Raw genomic sequence first — 8,834 nt, forward strand, 5'->3', positions numbered from 1 at the left:
AAAGATAGATAGGTATAGCTTTTTCCTTTAACGGTATAGGTGAAGGAAAAGACAAGAATGTATACCGCGACGCTTCGTAAAGCTTTTGAGTAATCCTATTTTTAAGAAAGATCTTAACTCCAAGTTATTTGTTGGAACCAATTTACATCTGGGACAACTCGGGTAATCGTGAGAAAGTGTTCCTTACCCAAGAACAAACCGCAGTGGTAGAAACCATGATTCACTCCCGGGGCCTTACGCCCCGTACGAAAGTTTCTGAGCCCTCTCGTCCAAATCCTCCACCAACTAGAGCCTGTTTTGATGTTTTCAAAATTTAGTAGGTCTATGAAATTCAACGTTATACGTAATTATTTTCAGTGGCTTAACTTGCATAAATTATACACAGAAAACACCATAGCTGCAAACAAGACAATGGTAAAATTTTTATTCAGTACTAGTACTTCAAAAGCTTCCCAAATTTTAATCAGGAAACGGAGATATATTTTTACATAATATTGCATGTAACAATGTAGGAATGTCTTTTTACTGAAGTATTCTCATATTATGCATAGCTGATATAAACAAAACTGAATACAATCCTTAGACAGATGTAGGGAAGCTAGGCAGGGAAGTTGAACTAAGCTAACCCCCATGCACATAACATATCTTTTAAACTAATAACTGCTCCTGACAAGCGCCTGCCAAGTGTAAAAGTATTGACTTTATGGCAGTATAAAGTTAAAGTTGAAGTTGAAGAGCCAAAGAAATGTCGTAACTCAAATATCGTTTTCAAATAACAATCCTACCGGAATACCGAGACTGAAAAAAACTTGTAATACTATGCTTATAAGCAAGCTCTAATCTCTCTGAGCAAAGTATGACAATTTATGTCAAAACCTGGAATGGATCAAAATTCAATTCAATTCATTGTTATATACAGGATTATAGTGAACACAAAGTCCCTAGATTGAAGCAATCTATTTATTTACATACAGTCACACAGACTAACTAGTCATAAATTCAAATATAAAGAATCTAAAGACAAATATCAAGGGCCAGCAATCGTCATTACGTGCTTGACATTAAGCAAAATGCAAGAAAAGAGTTTGGATCTTGTTTTCCTTATAGCTCTGAAAACAATGAAAGTATTTCATTGGAACTTAAATTTACTGGGTATACACCTGTTGGCTCATAAGCAAGTTGGATAATCAAGTCTCATAATTCGGACTCCATTTAGTTTTACAGTATTGTTTCCCTTTGTATTTGTACTTTTAATACAGTAGAGAATTACATTAAATTCACTAGAAGGAATTGTTAATATTGAAGACAATAACTTTGACTCGCTTAAGGAATTTAATATGACTGTACAAAGTGAAATATTAATGAACATAACAAGCCACGTAACTGGGCTAGTTTTAAACTAATTTGTCTCCCTTTTTAATTGTACTTCGTTTTGCACATTTTCAATATTTAAGAGAATGACATTATATACACCGAGGCAATTTTTATGTTACTTGGTACAATAACAAATGAGGAATTGAAAGGCACAATAACCATTAATCTGCCCCAAATAATGATGAAGTTATATCCTTTTTATGCTTATTTTTTCTCTCAATAATTTCAAACATAACTTCACATTTATAAGAGAATTTATTGTGGCTTTACACAAAAAACGTTGATAATGAATAAAAATGTAAGTGAAACTGATAGCAGAAGAACCATAACTCTGACATGAATATCTATAAAATCAAACTCCTTTTTTTATTCTTTCCAGTTTCACATTTTTTAACATCGTATATTTAAGACAACAACTTTAAATCCAATGAAGAGAGTTTTATATAACCTGATACAATGATAGATGGAAAAGCAAAAGGGAGAAAAAATAACAAAAATTCGCATAACCAAAAAGAAAACAAAAACAACAACAAAAAACAACAAAACAAAAAAAAAAAAAAAAAGAAAAAGAAAAAATGACACCCCCACCCCCCGCCCCCGCACAAAACAACAACTACAGACAAGCATAAAAAACCAAAACTTCTTCTCTTTAAATCTTCTCCTAGGTTGAACATAAAAGTTACAGTGAGTAGTATTCAAATATTCAAAAGGATACAAAAAGTATTACCTATTTAGTAGATATACGAATCACATATTGTTAAAGTTCGAGTGCTCATAATCAACAGCAATTGTTTTTGAAATGAAATATCTTGATTCAAAACGTATATCTTACATTAAGGAATTACAAAAATGAAAACCTTTACCAAATATTTGTTTAAACTGTAGAATCACCGGAGACGCTTCTTTAAAACATTTTACTTTTTTCTACTTTACCTTGGCAAACTTCATATACTTAAAAATTCAATTTCACCACAGGCTACTTTATCGAAACGTGTTTTGAACAAATTTTGAGAAGACGTCATACGTAAGAGCGAATAAGTCACTCTATTAATTAAAATGGTAAAAAAGCACAAAAAATATATACAAGACACATAATTATTAAAATAAAAAACAACGCAAGGCATGAAACATAAAAAATAAAACAACAAGTGAAAGTAAAAACAGTGAGATACAGCGAGTTTTGAGTAGCATAGACTACAAATTATCTTCTGTAAAATTTCATACTCCGCTTAAATCAATAAAAGCAAGAGGGACGTAATGCCCTAGATCGTTCACCTGAGTTTCACAGCTTGCCTGAACAGTTTTGGAAGTGGGTCACAGAAGAAAAATATCAGTGAAACTGTTTTGAAACAGGAGCAGTGTTTTCTGACGAGTTTTTGTTTTAAGTTTCCACTAAGTCAATACAGGCTGGTAATGATATTGTGTGTTTGTGGGGGTTGGGGGGCGGGATTGAATGATAACACAAGAATCTAAGACACAATACCAAGAAATAGTAAATATTGTATCTGCAAGTGGTAATTAAGGCATCCATACAGGAAATACAGACTTCAGTTTATCGTTTGTTTTCTCAGGACGCTGACAAGTAAACCAATGAACAAGCACAAACGCAATTATAAGCCATTTTACAAAAGATTAATGTGGATGAAAAATGTCTAATAATAAATGATATCTCAAATTTGGCACAAAATACACTGACACGTCTGGACCAGACATTAATTGATACAAAAGAACGTTTACATATCTCTGAAAAATTACGTCTGTTTGGAATTCGAACCCAGACACTGTTGTACACCAGTCATGTATCGCCACCGCGGTCACATAGAAACTTATTGTTAACCTAACACAATTGTTTTCAGTTTAATTGCTATCACATTTCATTTACCAATTTGTACCGTTACTCAGTTAATAATGAATGAAAGTAATGTGAATAAACGCATCTTTATTTAACGAATGGGTATAAAATTACTCATTGTTTATATTACGTAGATTGTTTTAGTCAAAATGTCAATAGGGATGGAATTGCCGAGTCAGATTTCTACAATAATATATAGTCTTCCGATTTATCCAATACAGCCATCACCAATTCACGTTACCTTCAATTTTGCAACAGATTTTTTCAGGGATGATATCGACAGAGAAAAGTAGTAATGAGTATCAGGAGTCTGCACGATTTGTTTCGCTTATCTCAATAACGATAAAATATTACTGTCATAATTGTTTGGTGTTGAGAATACCTACTTATTTATCCTTTAATGTTTACTTTGAAATGGGCTGTTTTTATTATAATATTTTAATATATACTTTTTTGGGTGGTGGTGGTGGGTGGTATAATGTGGGTCGAGGGAAGACTGAGGGGATGATGATATGATACCAAAAGACAATGTAAAGAAACACAACAAGGTAAAAGTAATAATAAAACTGTGTGTGTGTGTGGGGGGGGGGGGGGGGGATTGTGGCTGGAGGTAATGTGGGTGGGAGCTTGAAGGAATTTGGTCACCCAAGAAACATCTGAGTGAAATTATTTTACAATCGGGCCAGCGGTTTCAGAGGAGAAGACTTTCAAACTGTTTTACAAAGCCATACAGGAAAAATTAGCCTCGTCCCCTGGAGGTCATGCTTTTCAAAGTAACAGAATGATATGAAGAATTTTGGAGCAGTGTTTCTTAAGGAACACCACCGTGGAAATATTTTGGAATTGGGCCAGCAGTCTCAGAGAAGATTTTCAAAATTCTCTACGTAGCCATATAGGGAAAACTATTAAAGCCCCTTGGTGGCCATGTTTTTAACTAAAACAGAACGATTTGAATGAATTTGGTACCGAGTCACCATAGAAACATTTCTGTGAAATTATTTTTAAATCGGGCCAGCAGTTTCTGAGAGAAAGATTTTTAAAGGTTTTCCTTTGCGTTGCCGTGGCAACCGGAATTCTGCATAAATGACCAAGATTTGAAGTGACCTGAAAAAGAAACCACCAAAAAAAAAAAAACAACAACATTTTTACGAAGTTGAAATTGGTTTTGTGGTTTAGGAGATGTTCTTTAAAGAAATTATGGACGTCAGGCGGACGAATTGACGTACAAATGGAGAGATGGACGACGAACATTCAAAGATTCTAAATGCTCACCATGAGCACTCCGTGTTCAGGTGGGCTCACAAGAACAAACAGAAAAAAGCACATTCAATGAACGCTGTTTAAATAAGATAACTTTCCGCCAGGTAAATCCCTTGCATAAGTAACTGTAAACATAGAAACACATTGTCAAACTTTGAATATGCAAGACAAATTAAAGAATGTTCCCGAGTCAACGCACTATGCAGTTATTGATTAAGAATCGTTTTCATTATCAAAACTAATAGGTTAAAGGTCAGTAATTCAAATCCTTCTTTGTTTCATATAAAAAACGACAACTTCAGGTCGTCTTTACATATCTTTAGAGAATATCACTTTTTCCTACACCTATTTTTCAAGAAAGTTCTATCACAGATTAACGAAAAAATGAAAAGAAAATAGGGGGTTATGTAGTTCCTAGTGAAATGCCAGTCAGTTGTGGTCTGCTACCCTAAAAATGGCGCATATTTGCTCTCGTCCGCGCAATAAACACCTACTTCCGGTTTCGATCTGCAAAACTTGCCATGTGGGGTGTATGAACATGAAAACCGTCTCATTTTATGCAGAATGTATTCTAGTAGTGAAAAACGGTGATTAAAGCACTCGTTCTACACGAATTTACGCAAAAAATGGGAAAATTAGGATCTATTTATTATGGACTTCTTTCGATACACCACGGAAGCACATTTTCGACCGAATTACTGACCTTATACCTAATATGTTAGTTTTCCCGGAAGCACAGAGCACACCAACGGGTATGACTTGAAATTCAGATTAACTTCAATGACATATTATGACAACCACTTTGATTCAATTATCGTATAAAGTTTCATTGGTGAGCACCAATGGGTCGTCGGTTAACTATAAGGAAATGTGGTATATGGACTAATGGATCTTACACCCAAATAGTCGACACATTTCCAATATTGAACATATATACAGTGTCATGTTACTAAATATAGAGCTAAAATTTCCAGATTTGACAAAATTATTTGCGGTAACTATAAATAGCGTTTTGTAGCTTGCTTTATTCAGGCACAGACAAGTCAATACTTTACACATGTATAAACGATGCAGACGTTCTTTGACAGGATATTAATTATATTTGTATTTTTGTACGTCTGGCCTCAAGCCGTTTATAAAATCAATGCATATGTAGAGCTATATGTGCATATATGTATGTATATATTTGTGCACATGTCTATATTTCTCTTAATAGGCTGTTATATCTCTCCGTGACTATTTCTAAATAATTGATATTTACATGCTTTGTAATACAATAACTTTTGGTCATTTTTATGTATATAAATACATATATGAATGTGTATACATGTATGTAAATATTTGTGTACCTGGTCTATATTTATCGTAACAGGCTGTTATATTTCCGTGACTTTCTTTAAATAGTTGATATTAACACGTTAGGTAAAGCAAAGTCACAATATCTTTTAATCATTTGTAGAGCTATATGTGTATATATGTATGTAAATAGTTGTGTACACATGCATGTCTCTATTTCTCTTTATAGGCTGTTTTATCTCCGTGACTATTTCCAAATATTAAATAATACATGCGTTGCAATTCAACGTCACAACAACTTCAGGTCATTTTTTTTTATGTATATAAATACATATGTAAATGTGTATATATGTTTGTACATATTTGTGTTCACGTGTTTATATTTATCGTAACAGGCTGTTATATCTCCGTGACTTTCTTTAAATAGTTGATATTAACACGTTATGTAAATCAAAGTCAAAATATAACTTTTGATCATTTTTTAAACCAGTTACACTAGTAGAAGTTCTTCAAGCTTTTACTCAACCATTCCTCTTCACTAGAATATGTTTTTTACGCTTTTGTTTCTAGTATTAGTTATTTTTGTTTTCTGTTTTCCTGCTTGTTTATATTTTTGTTTTTGTCCAGCTTATACAATTGTCTTGTCTACGGTGAATACTATTATCTCTGCTTGTACTGTTACCCTTTATCTTTGGTTGCATATCTCAAGTGATCAGCTGTACATCTTACCCAATGGGTAATGATTTAAACCTCTATAGAGCGGCCATAGGGTTGTTTTACGGTAAAGTTCAAAAGCTTTTCAAGAAAGAAAAAATGTACATGCACTTTTTTTGCTCTGACTTGCTAATTATTTTCTTTACATCTTGCATTACTTCGCTTAAGAAATTATGTCACATTTTAACATATTGTTTTCTAAACATAGAATTTGCATTTATGTTATTTACTCTAGTACTAATGTCTGGAGATGTTGAACAAAATCCAGGCCCTCAAAATAATGAAAACAAAAATCCCAGTATATCTATTCTTCACTTAAATATAAGATCTTTAAGAAATAAAATTGAATTTATACAAGATAACCTCCTTGATTTCGACATACTCTGCTTCACAGAGACACATCTTACTGACATTGTTGAAAATGAAAAATTGTTTATTCAAGGTTATAACAACTGTTTGTATCGTCGAGATTCTACCGCACACTCAAGTGGAATTTTGATATACGTTTCTGAAAAAATAGTATCTTGCCGAAAACTAGAATTTGAAAATCCTTCAGTAGATGCTATTTGGTTAGAAGTTAAATTAGGTATTATGTCTTTTTTACTGTGCTGCGTTTACCGACCGCCAAATAAGCCTGTAGCATTTTGGAACGATTTAGCGGTAATGCTAGACAATGCTTTAGACATGAATGAAAACTTAATTGTCGTTGGAGATATAAATGAAGATCAGTTTAAACATAATTGCCACTTAAAACAGATCATGCTTTTATATAATCTAGATAATGTAGTCACAAATCCGACACGGGTCACGGCGACCTCATCTACACTTATAGATCCAATTCTAGTTTCTGATGATTTATCGTGTCTACACAGTGACGTTTTTACAGTTCCTGACAATATCAGTGATCATAAAGCGACTTGTGCATTTTTCAAAGCCCCGTTTTCTTGTCAAATGTCCAATAAAAGGAAAGTATGGTTATACAATAGAGCCGACTTTCAGTCCCTAAATAACTATATTGCAAATGCTGATTGGTCGTTTCTTAACTCTATTAACGTTAATGATGGTGCAGTTTTATTTACTGAAAAACTATTAGATTATATGAAAAAGTGTATACCATATAAAGAAGTCACTATCAGACCATACGACAAACCATGGTATGATTCAACCATAAGACTGTATTCTCGCAAACGTGATAGACAAAAATCCATTGCAATTTCTACTCATAATACAAACCATTGGAATACTTATAAAAAATTAAGAAACAAAGTAAACAATTTAAAAAAACATGCCAGAGAAAAATTTTATGTTAATTTGGAGGACAGCCTTGTCGATTTGAATACAAACAATCAAAAACAATATTGGAAGCTTCTGCGTAGTTTTCTTAAAACTAAAAATTTTTCAGAAGTTATCCCTCCTTTAAAAACTTGTAATTCTGACGGCACAGAAACGTACCACTTCTCTGACTCTGAAAAAGCTAATTGTCTAAATGAATACTTTGCATCAATATCACACCTTGATGACGTTGATGAAGTGCCATCGCATATGCCCGACTATACAGATGCTAGTTTATCTACTATAGAAATACAAGAATCAGAAATTCAGGACATAATTAAAATCTTAGATATTAATAAAGCGGTCGGTGAAGACTTAATTAGTCATAAAGTATTGAAAAATATTTGCAAAACAATTTCCAAACCTCTTTGTACATTATTCAATAGGTCTTTGTCAGAATGTGTTTTTCCTGAAATTTGGAAATCAGCAATTGTAATGCCACTTTTTAAGAAAGGAGATAATAAATTGACTTCTAATTATCGTCCTATTTCACTTCTAAGTTGTCTAGGAAAACTTATGGAAAGAATTCTACACAAACACATGTATAACCATTTGGTAGCTAATCAACTTATTTACTCTAAACAATCCGGCTTTTTGAAAGGACATTCTACGGTTTATCAGTTATTAGATATGTACCATCAAATTGTTCAATCTCTAGATACCAAAACTTATACTTGTATTGTATTTTGTGACATCTCTAAGGCCTTTGATAGAGTTTGGCACAAAGGTCTCCTTTATAAACTACAACTAAATGGTATCAAAGGAAATTTGTTAAAATGGACCAAGAGTTATCTTGAAAACAGAAACCAGAAAGTTTTTGTTGGCTCTTCTTTATCTGAACCTCTCAGCGTCAATGCCGGGGTGCCCCAAGGCTCAGTCCTTGGGCCCCTTTTCTTTCTAGTATATGTTAATGACATCATTGAGAATTTGTTATGTATTGCACGTCTTTTTGCGGATGACACTTCTTTAGCATGTACTACATCTTCTTTGACTGATCTTGAAGGAA

This window comes from Mercenaria mercenaria, chromosome 3 (assembly GCF_021730395.1).
Source record: "Mercenaria mercenaria strain notata chromosome 3, MADL_Memer_1, whole genome shotgun sequence".
Taxonomy (NCBI): Eukaryota; Metazoa; Mollusca; class Bivalvia; order Venerida; family Veneridae; genus Mercenaria; species Mercenaria mercenaria.